This window comes from Pongo abelii, chromosome 22 (assembly GCF_028885655.2).
Source record: "Pongo abelii isolate AG06213 chromosome 22, NHGRI_mPonAbe1-v2.0_pri, whole genome shotgun sequence".
NCBI classification, from domain to species: domain Eukaryota; kingdom Metazoa; phylum Chordata; class Mammalia; order Primates; family Hominidae; genus Pongo; species Pongo abelii.
This window is the reverse complement of record NC_072007.2, coordinates 50,158,485-50,173,015: the sequence shown is the minus strand read 5'-3', so window position 1 is coordinate 50,173,015 and position 14,531 is coordinate 50,158,485.

The following is a 14,531-nucleotide window of genomic DNA, read 5'->3' as shown; positions in this document are numbered from 1 at the left end:
GAGGGTAGTCATCCTCCGCTCTGAGACAGAGAAATAATCTCCCTAGGTAAATAAATTCTCTTTAGAAAATACCCAGGGATTTTACACTTCAGAATATAAATAAATGTTTCTAAAAGGAAGAGAAGACTAGTGTCTCCAGATTTGGATCCCAGGAATATGCCCATGGTCCCAGGTCTCATCCCCCTTGAAATGTAAACACATACCTTTGGGAGGATCAATCTCTCTGGAAAGTCTGTCAGTATCTAATCATTCTTTAGCTTTCAAGTCATATTCTTTTAATAAAATTTTAATAAAATTTGCCCAGAAAATTCTAACTCCACAAACACAAAAATATTTTCTCTATAGTTCCCTAGCTAGTAAGAATGACATGAATGTTATAACCTTTAGTGAGCAAGGAGAAGTAACCAGAAGATGAGCTGAGGCCTGTGACAAGTGCAGAGTGATGGTTAATTTTAATGTGTCATTTTGACTGGGCCACATGGTGACCAGATATTTGATTAAATTTGTCTTCTTTATTCTCATTTTAGCCATTGTTCCAATACTCCACTTATCCAAACAATAAAGCATGATATTTTAGGTGTCTGTGTGAGGGTGTTTCTGGATGAGATTAACATTTGAATTAGTAGACTGAGTCAAGTAGATAACCCTCCCTAATGTGAGTAGGCCTCATCCAATCCGTTGAAGGTACGAATAGAATCAAAGGCTGAGTGAGAAGGAATTCTTTCTCTGCCTGACTGTCTTTGAGCTGGGACATTGGTCTTCTCCTTCCCTTGAACTTGAACTCAGACTAAAAATTATATCATCAGTTATCCTGGTTGTCATGCCCTTGGACTTTGCCTGGAACTTACACTATTGGCTCTCTTGGTTCCTAGGCCTTCTAAGATGGGCAGGAACTATACCATTTACTCTCCCAAGTCTGCAGCTTGCTGACCACAAATCTTGAACTCATCCTCCATAATAGCATGAGCTAATTTATTACAGTAAATCACTTGGTAGAAGATGTAGATAGATGATAGATAGGTAGATAATAGATAGATAGATAGTGGAAGGATAGAGAGATAGATAGATAGATAGATAGATAGATAGATAGATAGATAGATAGATAGATGATAGCCTATTGGTTCTGTTTCTCTGGAGAACCCAGACTAACTCATATGGTAATGGCAGTTACCTCAAAGGACCAGAATTTTTTAGGAAAGGGGGAAGAAAATGATAAAGAACATGCAAATCAGAAAGGATACCTGCCATACCTCCCAACTCTGTATTCCATGCAGAATGGGAGAGGAAATAGCCACCATTCAAGAGGACTACAGGAGAAAGCAGGGTCCTCAGAGGAGAGCAGATCTCAGAGAAGAGAACTTCCTGAGAAAAGACTGGACATACAGGGGGTTTTGCTGATGATAGTGCTGATTCCAGAGGACACAGTGGAAGTATCTGCTTGGTAAGGAAGGGCCGGAAGATTGAGTCCTCTTAAAGAATGTGAAGAACCTCCTGAGGGCACAAGTCAGAGTATGGGGAAAGGGTCTTCTCAAAGGCTTGACATTCTGGTGGATGCTGAGATGTACAGAGTGATGAGATTATTTCTCATGGTCTTTTAGGAGAAAGTGGATAATAGCCCTAATGATATCCTCAGACAAGTATAGAGGCTGGGGAAGGAGAAGTCTTGCAAGGATTACTATGCCCTGGGCACCCCTTACCTTAAATGCTTCAATGAGAGGTGTGCCAGAGATAGGCAGTCTTTCTAGGAGAAATCCCTAGCTATGCACTTGGCAGTACTGAAGAGACTCTTGTCTGGAGACCTGTTTCCATGCAGACTCTGCTCAAATCATTAATGAGTGGACTTAACAACCAAAAAATGGGAAGTTAAACTTGGACTTCAGTTACACAATGGAAGATGATGTATGATAAAAGCACTCTGAGGAGAATCTGGCCATTCAAAACTACTCATTTCCTCAGGAGATTCTCAGTAACACATCACCCACGAATTACCAAAGACCTTCCCCTACGGTAGGTCCTTAATAATATTTTCCATGTTCTTTATTCTTGTCCATCCCTGCTCATCATTAAAGCCTGTTTCTCACTAGATCATGTGTCTGCTGCCTGACTTCTCTTGGGCTATACCCTGACCTCCTCTTCCTCTTCCTATTACTTCTTTCCCCTTGGATCTCTCCAACATCTTTCCCTCCCATAGTGAAGGACAAAATCCACCACCTCCATGTATTTCTTCAACCTTCACTGGGCTTCTTCATTTTACACACCTACATCTCTCTTTATCCATTAATTCAGCATTATTAAGAGCAACAACTTTTGCTAGATTGCCTAAAGTATGTATTCTTTTCTGGAAATGCCTAAAGTATGTGTTCTTCTCTGGAAAATGTACTAAGTGCACTGCTGACCACAGTTTCATCATCTTCAAGTCATCTTTGGAATCCCAGTCTACTCATCTCCAATCCCGTCTCTTATCATTATCTCATCCTAAATTTAAGCAGTCCTTGAAATCCATTTATTCCAAAAAAAGTTTACCACTATGTGAAAACGATGGCAAAATCTCCCAGCCCACCCTCCCCAAAGGAAACATGAAATCTCATAACAATACTCACTACCTTGCTACTTGGTAATGATGTTAATAGCCTGCTTTTTAAAACATTCATTTAAATGTTCACCTGATTGACTCTACATTATTTCATTTCTAACCTCAGTAATCCATTCAGCATTTTTAGCTTTTAAGAAGGCATAAATCTCAGCTTGATTTTATGTAGTGTCACACTCAGACACATGTTATTACTTATTTTTATTTTAATGATGGAATAAAAAGTCAAGAGTATTCTGGAGTTATCCTTAAACATGGCTGACCATAGTCAATGCTCTTACTACAATTTGTCTTTGTCTTGGAAGGTTAGGGTTGTGCATTTTCCAGAGAATATACATAAATGTAGCATTCTTGCAGGCTGCTATTGCACTTGCCCACAATTGCCCTGAAAAAACAAGTATGTTTAAAGCATGTCACATGCACTAATTTTAAGTCTAGCTATTCCTACAGATCTGTACAAGAAGAACAATTGCATATCAAGAAGAACAGAAGAATGTTCATTAATACTCCCAGATTTATTGATTAATTTGTTTCCTTATAATTAGCATAATCAAAGAGTAGTTGCAAGTGTGGTACAATTTCTCAGCAGTTTACCAATAAAGCAGAAAGACTTAAAAAGTCAACTCTTGGTGCCAGAAGTTGTAGTATTCAAATCTGGGATTTTTTAAATCCTCTGCTTCTACTCTTCCCCTGATATTTGCTTATTTGATTCTGAGGTCAAATAGAAAAAGGGAAAAGATGCAAAATTCCCTGAAGTAGATGCCTTTGGTGTTCTAAGTCCCATCTCCTTGACCCACTGCCTCCAGATAGGACGAAGAGTTTTGGGTGAGCTCAAACCCATTATATTAGTCTGTTCTCATGTTACTAATAAAGACATACCTGAGACTAGGTAATTTATAAAGGAAAGAAGGTTAATTGACTCACTTCTACATAATCATGGCAGAAGACAAAGGTGGCAGGCAAGAGAGCTTGTGCAGGGGGAATTCCCATTTATAAAACCATCAGATCTCATGAGACTTATTCACTATCATATGAACAGCATGGGAGAGACCCTCCCGCATGATTCAATTACCATCCACCAGGTCCTTCCCATGACACGTGGGAATTATGGGAGCTACAATTCAAGATGAGATTTGGGTGTGGGTACAGCCAAACCATATCACTCATTTTGCATTTTTGTGGCATCTCACCTCAGATGGCCACCCTGGGTCTTTCACTTTTGCCTGCTCTGGAGTCTTCTCAGTAGTTGGGAGCAAGGGAGGAGGAGGTTAATATCCCCAGCCAACGGGAATGGGAACAGATGAATAAATGTTGCACACTCCTGTCCTTCAAACAGACCTTTCTGGGAGGCATCCCATACTCATCGCAGGGGTTCCACTGGGCTTGAACCCTCATCAACTACAAGCAACCCCTATTGGCTTTATGTATTATACTGATAACATATGAGGGTACCCTCATATGACAAACCCTCTGTCAATCTCCCTACTTTCTAACTCCTGCTTTCTGGAATCACCTTATTTGGTGGGGGAGGAGACTCAAACTAAAATCCTCCTCTCCATCAATTTTGCTACTACTGGGTCACATGTTTAGTCAGGAAATTGAATGATAAGGAAACTGAATTTAAGAACCAATTTTAATTCCAAGTAACTGCTATGGTTTGAAAAGTTCATATATTGGAAATTTAATCTCCAATGCAATAGCATTGACAGGTGAGACCTTTAAAAGATGATTAGGTCATGAGGGCTCTGTTGTCATAGGTGGATTCATGCCATTATATCACAGGAGTGTACTATCACATGAGCATGTTCCTGACAAAAGGATGAGTTCAGCTGTCTTCCCTTCCCTTCCCTTCCCTTTCTTTCCCTCCCCTCCCCTCCCCTCCTCTTCTCTCTCTCTCTCTCTCACAAGGACGCTCTCTTGTTTTGTCTCCTTCTCTCTTTTCCTTCCACCTTCACCAGGAGATGACACAGCACAAAGGCCCTCACCAGATGCCAGCACTATGCTCTTGGACTTTGCAGTCCTCAAAACTATAAGCTAAATAAATTTCTGTTCTTTCTAAAGTATCTATTATCAGGTATTCTCTTACAGCAGCATAAAACAAACTAAGACAGTGACAATTTTGGATCATCTGAAAATTTCACTAATACCTCAAAAAGTCCTGACCTGTACATTGGCTGCAAGAAATATAAACTAAATAGAGAAGAAATATAAAGTAAACAGACCTGAGAAGCAAAGAAATTTTTCTCTTTCAGAGAGTATTAGCTCATGTGAGAACTCAAATGCAAGTCCACAGAGAAAACTGCAATCATCATTCAACCTTAAAACAACAATTTGACAAAACCAATAACTTGAAAATTCTATGAGGATAGCACTTTATTCTTTATGTCCTAAGAAACCTTGGAAGATTAATAAATGTTTATTGCCTGACTTTGAAGTAACTTCTATCAAAGATAATAAAATAAATATTCTGAACAAAATTTGGCCTTCCTTTGACATGATACTTCTAGAGTCCCAGAGAGGCCATTTTCTAGCGTGAGTCGGGGTTTATCTTAGAAGTCAAATCACCAACTATGGTAAATCTCTCCTTGGCTATTCATTTTTAATTTCTATATAATTTTCACTCACAGTATTTGCTGACTAACATGAAAGAAAAATGTTTCATTTAAGTTTTCCTCTCCATTTTTTAAACTAACACAAATTACTTCACAGCAACAAGGATTTAACTAACACTTTTTGTGTATTAAGATACATATAAATATACTTTAGAAAAATGTTTATGTTAAAATACTTATAGGGATTAGGAATGAATTTGTATAGCTTTAGGGTTTTTTTATTTGGGGTTTGGGGTTTGAGTTTTTTGGAAGGAGATGATTTTTATTATGTGTGTGTTTCCCGGTACTTGAACAAGATTATCCAAGAAATAGAGAGAAAAAGAGAAATATCAGAATTAGAAGGACTACTTTGTTATTGATGGGCTTAAAGATATAAAATATATGATTTTGAATTATTGGATATTAGTGCTAGAATCTGACATATAGCTTTGTAAATTATTTACATGAGGGAGTGCATGTGAATTGTCATTTACAGATGACAGAAAACTTAATTTAAAAGGGATAAGCACAAAGAAGTTTACACAAACAGTCAGAAAAAAAAGGCAGATGGCTGTTACTGCAGGCAAGGGCAGGTTGATACATTTTTTGAGAAGTAATGCATATAAAAGGGGTTACATTCATTTACTTGGACTCACACAGAATACTGCAGACTGGGTGGCTTAAACAAAGAAGTTTATTTTTTTCACGGTTTTGGAAATTAGAAGTTTAAGAGCAAAATGCCAGCAAATCCCATTCCTGGTGAGGGCTCTTTTCTTGGCTTACAGACAGCCACCTTCTTGCTGTGTACTCATATGGCAGCTGGGGACAGAGAGCTTTTGGGTGTCTCCACCTCCTCTTATAAAGTCACCAGTTCCATTGGCTTAAGGCCCCACCCTTCTGAACTCTCTTAACCCTAATTACCTCCCAAAGGCCCCATCTCCAATAGCATCTCACTGGGACCTAGGGCTTCAATATATGAATTTTGGAGGGACACAATTCAGCCCATGACAGGAGTCATGACCTTTGGTGCAGTAATTTCTCTTTTCAGAACCTATCTTAAGAGACTATTCCAAACTATAGGAAAAGATGTGCATAAGGATTTTTCTTTATGGGAAATAAAATGGAACAAACCTAAAATGTGCAATGATAGAGAAAGGCATAAGTGAAGAGCAAGAAAGCACTCAAAGAAACCATCAGCAGCCATTAAAAATGGCAGCCATGAAGACTATGCAGCAATAGGGAAAATACCTACAGGGACAGGCGATTTTTTTTTTAAGACAAGAAGTGGCGTCGAGTAAATCTAGTTAGGATTGAACTGCTTTAGGTTTTTGTTTTAGCTGTGGTTACTACTGTGGACTGAATTCTGTCCCCTCCCCCAAAATTTCTACGTTGAAGCCCTAACCAGCAATGTGATTGTATTTGGAGATAGGGTCTTTAAAGAGGTAGTTACGTTTAAATGAAATCGTAATTAAGGCCTAATCCAATCTGACTGATGTCTTTATTAAAGAGAACAAGGATGCAAGCACACCTGTGTGAAGCCACAGGGCAAAGACGATCATCTTCAAGCCAAGGAGAGAGGCCTCAAAGGAACCAACCTTGCTGACACCTTGATCTCAGACTTCCAGCCTCTACAACTATGAGAAAATACATCTCTGTTTTCAGCTACTGCAGCCTGTGGCACTTTGTTACAGCAGCCCTAGTAAACTTATACAGTTACCATCCCTGTGCCAAAGCTTTTGCATCCCATTAACAATGCTTTGGCTTAGGATGGGGGCTTTAGCGCTCAGAGGTTTTTCGCACTGATCTTACCCCACTGACTCAGCTTTTGCATAATCCTGTGTGCCAGCCTCACAGAGGATGTTTCTTCAAGCTCCGTCCTTCAGCATCAGTAGATGCTGCTGTTTGTCACTCAGTGTTTGCAAGGCTTGTAGTGGGTTGCAAGTGGATCTCTGTTGTCCTAGGCTTGCATCAGTCTTAGATAGTCCTTGTGTGTTTGGGGCTTAAGAATATAGCATAAGGAAGGAAAATGTTTTGCCCTCTACTCTCCTAGGTTCAATGGCTGGGGTCAGGGAATCAAACTGATAAAAGACAGATCAGCAAGAGAAAAAAAAACGGTTTTAATTATGAAAAATGCTTGGGAGTTCACAAAGAAAAAAATCCATCTCAGGGAGGTGCCAAATGATTGAGGCTTATATACCACATTAGGTTAAACAAAGGAATGGGGGTTAGGGGAATCTGGGGAGTGGGAAAGGAAGGTGGCAAGTTATGGAAATTGGACCAGAGAAAGTAAACAAGGGTTATTTTGTTAGATTTGCTGTGCAAATTTGAGTCTGCGTCTTCTCCATTGATAAAAGTTAAGAGTCCTCCTCTTCCTGGTATGGGAGAAGGAGACACATTTCCAAATGGAAATTTCCTTTCTAAATGCAAATTTCTTTTACATAAAGAAAACTTTGCCCTATTTTTAGAGCTTTTTCTGCATCTGCTGGTTGTCAGTGGCCTTTAGCTCAAAATAATCCATATGCTGAGGAGATATATTTTAGGGTGGAATATCCTGGCACCCTCCAGCAGCTTTCTAAGTGTCCCTGACCCTCCTTCCCATGAAAGCCAAGCTCTGCTTTCTAGCTGTTGTGAGCCTTCCTACCCTCCCCTAGGGATAGGGGATCCTAATGGTGATGGAATAGTATTCTGGCTGATATCGTCTGGAATTTTGGTCCCCTCCAAATCTCATGTTGAAATTTGATCCCCAGTGTTGGAGGTGGGCCTAGTGGGAGGTGTTTGGGCCATGGGGGCAGATCCTTCATGAACGTCTTGATGCCATCCTCATGGTAATGAGTGGGTTCACATGAGATCTGATTGTTAAAGAGTCTGAGACCTCCCTTCCCTCTCTCACCTCCTCTCTCCCCATATGACTTTCTGTTCCCCCTCCACTCTCCGCCATGAGTAGCAGCTCCCTGAGGCCTCACCAGAAACCAAGCAGATGCCAGCATCATGTTTTTTGTACAGCTGCAGAATCATGAGCCAAATAAATCTCTTCTCTTTATAAATTACCCAGCCCCAAGTATTCCCTTATAGCAGCACAAAACAGACTAATACACTAGCCAAAGGCCTTTTCTGTCCCAGAGTAGAAGCTTTGTCTTCTAGCCTTCCCTTAGCAGCAATGGGTCTGTTTCCATGCCTTGGAGGCTACAAATTCCACTGTCTCCTCTGTCAACAGCTAAAGGCTTTTGCAATGAGGGAAGCACCAGGCAGAAGGGTGGGGTTTTCTGCTTCTTCCCCTCCTCCCTGCCACCCAGCCTCCCTGCCACCCAGGCCCTCTACCCCTTCATTGGTGCCAATCATGCCCTATAGACCTGCACTACCAAAGAGGCTCTCTCCAGCTCCCCTCTGCAATCTTTCTGAGGGTTCAATGGTGGAAGTTTACAGAAGAGTCTGTGAGTCAGTGTGAACCCCTGTGGCTGGTACCCCCAGGGTGCTTGTGCACTGCCTTTTCTTAGGGAAGAAACTCTCCTTCCTTGATGGCCAGCTACTTGACTGCCCCATGATCTTAGCTCTCTGGCTGTCTGATGGGTTCAGGAAAAGCCATGATTTGGTAATTAATCTGGCTTTTTCTCCTTAAAGTCTGAATGACATTCTTTCCAGTTTTCTATATCCTAGGCAGACACAGAACCCATATCTCATGCTAAACGGCAAGTTTTGTTGCATGTAAATGCTAAATTCAGCACCTGGAAAAATCTGTTTTGCAAACAAGACAAGGTCAAGCCAACACAATTCCCAAGAACTGATGCCACTGGTGCTCCTCCATTGCTCTAAAAGTTTTCAATAAATATGCAAATATTCAGTTAAGAGGAAGAACAGATGGAAGAAGAAGATATCAATACCTGAACATGCTAATTTTGGGTTTTCTCTCTTTTCCCTTTGCCAAACCTCCTTTAGAAATCAAATGTGGCATTGTGGAATGGGGAAAAGGCAGACATGTTTTAAAGCTAAAAGGATATTCACATTCAGATAGTCTAAAGACTCCAATGCTTTCCAATGCAGCCTCATTTTGAATAACAATTATTTTGCAATGCTTATTTTATGATTCTGAAATTAATTGATTAGGGAACTTACCTATATACCTAAACTTCTAGACAAAAGACTCCAACGTGATTCACTATATGTTATATAAAGCAGACATAAAAGGAAAGTTGTTTATGATCCAGCAAATGCAGTGTTCGATAGGTCTACACGAGTAGACATATGAAGTTGTCAAATCTATACTCGGAATCACAAGAAATGCAACAGTTGTTAAGTTAAATGGGTATATGTGTGTTCTATTATAAACTCAAGACTATAAGTGGCAGTGCTATTGGTGATATGTTTTCTAAAATTGCAAGCAATTCTTGATGAAGCTCCTAACAAAGCTAACCTTCCCTTGATATTCCTTCCCTTGATATTCGAGGTATAGCATTCATGGAATGCCTTCCTTTGATATTTAGCCTTCCCTTGATATTTGAGGTATTGTATTCATGGAAAATTCAGAGTACCTTACATGTATGAACAACATATTTTATATTTTTGTATATAGTGAAATATTTATAGTGACAAATTGTCTCAGATAAGCAGGCTTATCAATTACATCAATGTCTCTGGGGATATTTGAAAGTTTTGCAGGCTTTTCTTAAGTATTGCGGGACATCCAGGAATCCTCCCTCCAACTAAAAGTTGACAAGCACCCGTCAATAATTAAGAAACTCAAGCACCCATAGGCACACTGGGAGAAGAACCAGGTCTTTTACCAATGAGCATGTTGCTCAGATGAGTCAGGTGACATGCCCAAGGCCACACAGCAAGTTGAAACTAGGCTCAATCTCTTCTTTCTAGGCTCATTCCTCTGCATCATGCTTCTGGGACTCCACAAAGGGAAAATCCAACTCTACAATGACCCTCTGGCCAATAAAAAACAAACAAACAAACAAACAAAATACATCATGATAATTACCCTAAAGGTGTGTCTTTCAGCCACATGGGGATGCCTGTGTCCCCCTGTTTTGAGAAGCTGGGGCACGAGGTGAGCCAGCAAGTGGAAAGTGGCCACTCACGTGCACTTGTCAATGGTTCTAGACAGTCGAGAGATTCTGCAAACAATGTGAACCACCACTTGAAAGCAAAATCAATGTTCATGTCCCCTCTCTGCTTTTAGAATAAATCATTCATTCTGTAAGTATTCCGCATAGAAAATGCATGCTCTGATCTAAGTAGCCATGGTAGGGACAAGGCTGGCATGGAGCCTACCCACCTTCATGGAATTTAAAGGGAAAATAAGCATCCAATATATAATTATGCAAACAATTATGCCATTAGCGATCAGCACAATTGAAGGAGAAGTCTAAGGTGACATAGTAACAGAGGCACTAATCCAGTCTGGGGGTTGGTAGGGCACAGGGAGGATGTATCCGTTAGAGTCCCATCAGGAAAGCATTATGACACAGGTGATATGTGTTGAGCAATCTATTATAGGAATTAGCCCTCATGCAATCACAGGACATGCTTAGGAAGGAATAAGCTGCTGACTCTGCATCTGGGAAATGGCTGCAGGGGGATGCCCAAGCAGAAGCGCCAAGGCCTTGAGACAGACAGGGCATGGAGGCCTGAGGGACTTTCTGCCCTACAGGGACCAGAGTGTGATTTCTGGGGAGAGAGTGGTGCACAGCCAGGGTTGGGTTGGGGCTAGACCTGGCCAGGCCTCCTAAGCCATGGTAGGATTTTAGATTTTTTTTTTTTTTTTTTTTTTTTTGAGAGAGAGTTTCATTCTTGTTGCCTAGGCTGGAGTGCGATGGCGCGGTCTCGGCTCACTGCAACCTCTGCCTCCCAGGTTCAAGCAATTCTCCTACCTCAGCCTCCTGAGTAACTGGGATTACAGGCATCCACCACCATGCCAGGCTAATTTTTGTATTTTTAGTAGAGACAGGGTTTCACTATGTTGTCCAGGCTGGTCTCGAACTCCTGACCTCAGGTGATCCACCCGCCTCGGCCTCCCAAAGTGCTGGGATGACAGATGTGAGCCACTGCATCTGGCCTAGATTTTATCCTAAGAGTGATGGAGGTTGAGAGGGAGGTGTCACCCGGCAGGGAGAGTAGACAGTGTGCCCATCGTGGAGTCTGAAAGACTCAGATCAAAAGCTGTGTGACTCCAGGCTCCTGCCCTTACCTCAAGCATTGGTACAATGGAGACAAAAAAGCACCACAGGATTAAGGGGGGATTACACGAGATAAACCATGAAAAGTTCCCATGTAAGGAAGACCAGGGGCTGGCACACATTTTCTGCAAAGGGCCAGGTAGTCCATTTTTAGGCTTCATAGGCCACACAGTCGCTGTCACAACCTCTCAACTCTGCCATTGTCACATGACAGAAGCCACAGACTATGTGTGAATGAGCACTAGTCACGTTCTCATACACTTTACTTGTGAGATACTGAAATTTGGACTTTATATAATTTTCACATGTCATGAAATATAACTCTTCTTTTGATTTTTTGTCAACCACTTGAAAATGTAAAAATTATTGTTAGTTTGCAGACTATATAAAAATAAGCTGCAGGCTGGACTTGGCTTGTGGACTATAGTTTGCTGACCCCTGTGGCAGACACAAAACAAATGTCTCTCTCCCTTCCTTGCTTTTCACACACAGATACACACACATGCAAACACACAAATCCCCACAAACACACATATACAGACCATATATGAACGCACACAGAGACATACAAACACACATACAGACACATGCATAGACAAATCATATAGACACACACACCATATATATATGTACATACACACATATATATGTGATATATCATATACACACACATACACAGACACACTCAGCCACACATCCCATATATTTATACACACACACATGCAAATTTACACAATGCACATCATACACACAGACATATACACAGACACAGCACACACCATATATATACATGCATGCATACACACATACACAACAGCATACATACACAGACACACCGTATCCACACACAAACACAAGCAGAACACTCCCAAACATGCACATATACACACATATGCACACAAATACACAGGCACACACGCCATGCAACTGTGAGGAGCCAAGAAGGCGGGCATATTCTTCCATCACATACTGCTGCCATGGTGAGAGATGTGTTAGTCCATTCCTGCACTGCTATACAGAAATACCTGAGTCTTATACAGAAAAGCCTCAGGTTTATAAAGAAAAGAGGCCTATTTTGACTCACGCTTCTGCAGGCTGTACAAGCATGACCCCAGCATCTTTTCAGCTCCTGGTGAGGCCTGAGGAAGCTTACAATAATGGCAGAAGATGAAGGGGGAGCCAGTGCACCACATGGTGAAAAAGAGAGCAAGGGAGAGGGGAGAGGAGGTGCCACACACTTTTAAACCAGATCTCACATAAACTCAGAGCAAGAACTCACTCAAGAATTACCACGAGGAAGGCACCAAGCCATTCATGGGGGATCCACCCCCATGGCCCAAACACCTCCCATTAAACCCACCTCCGATACTGGGGATTACATTTCAACACGAGTGTCAGGAAGACAAACATCCAGATCATATTATTATACCCCTGGCCCCCCAAAGCTATGTCCTTACATTGCAAAACACAGTCATCCCTTTTCAGTAGTTCCCCAAAGACTAAACTCATTCCAGCATTAACTCAAAAGCCCAAAGTCTCATTTGAGACTCAAGGCAAGCACCTTCCACCCATGAGCTTGTAAAATCAAAGACAAGTGATTTACTTCCAAGGTACAATGTTGGTACAGGCCTTGGGTAAACATTCCTGTTCCAAAACGGACTTCCCTGTGCATACATTCTTAAGGTTTCTGAAGAGAAATATAATCAATACATTCTGTACTACATTTCCCCATAGAGTTTCCTGGAACCTTATCAATTTTCCACAGCGTCAACCCAATATTCTTAGGAGGCAGAGCACGAATGTCTCAGTCTGAAGACATTGATGGGGCAATAATTCTTTCTCACAAATCCTCCCTCCAGTCCTGAGGTTCAGAATCCCATTGTATTTTTATAAATGACATGGCTCCCCCAAGAAAAGAAGAATGACAATTATCAGGTTGCTTTCAGCCGAGGACCCAGCCTGCTGCCCCACACTCTGCATTTTGTAGAGGTCTGGGCTTGAGGTCTGAGCATCTGCTTCATAAATGTTGGAGAGTGGGTTTTCCCTGAGGCTATCACCACATGTGGCATGATTTACACACTGTGCTAGGCGAGAATTAAATATTTACCATCTGCAAAAATACAGTTCCCTCCCAAAGCAGCAGGGACAAGGGATGCTTGCACGCATTCAGACACTGCAGCCTCAGTCCTAACAGCTGGGTCATGTCAGGTGAGGATGAGTGTGTGTGCGTGTGTGTGTGTGTGTGTGAACATCTCTGTGAAGATAAGTGCCAGAAGGGACTTCAAGGGTCCGCCATCCAATCCCCTTGTTCTACTGAGATGGAAGTGGGCAACAAAGATGGGAGCTACCCAAGTTCAATGCAGCCAAATTCCTTTCCTCCCAATGATGCTCTGTTGGGGCTCAGAAAACAATACCCTAAAGTGAAGGCCTCAGAAGCAAAAGTTTTTATTTGACCTTCTCCTGCCCTCTTGTTTCTCAGTCTCATTCTTTCCCAAGGCGAGCTAAAACGACAATCCCTCTTTCCCAAGACAGGCCATAGAAAGCAGAACTCCTTTTCTCTAAAGCCAGCCATAAAACTTACACATATTCTATGTAAAAACTGGCCATGAAGAAATTGTGGGACCTATCTTGCTTGACTGCAGGTCATAAGACTCCCATTCCACACTTTTACACTGTTGGTGGGACTGTAAACTGGTTCAACCATTGTGGAAGACAGTGTGGCGATTCCTCAAGGATCTAAAACTAGAAATACCATTCGACCCAGCCATCCTATTACTGGGTATAAACCCAAAGGATTATAAATTATGCTGCTATAAAGACACATGAACACGTATGTTTATTGCGGCACTATTCACAACAGCAAAGACTTGGAACCAACCCTAATTTCCATCAATGATAGACTGGTTTAAGAAAATGTGGCACATATACACCATGGAATACTATGCAGCCATAAAAAAGGATGAGTTCATGTCCTTCATAGGGACATGGTTGAAGCTGGAAACCATCATTCTCAACAAACTATCACAGGGACAAAAAACCAAACACCGCATGTTCTCACTCATAGGTGGGAATTGAACAATGAGAACACATGGACACAGGAAGGGGAACATCACACACTGGGGCCTGTCGTGGGGTGGGGGAAGTGGGGAGGGATAGCATTAGGAGATATAC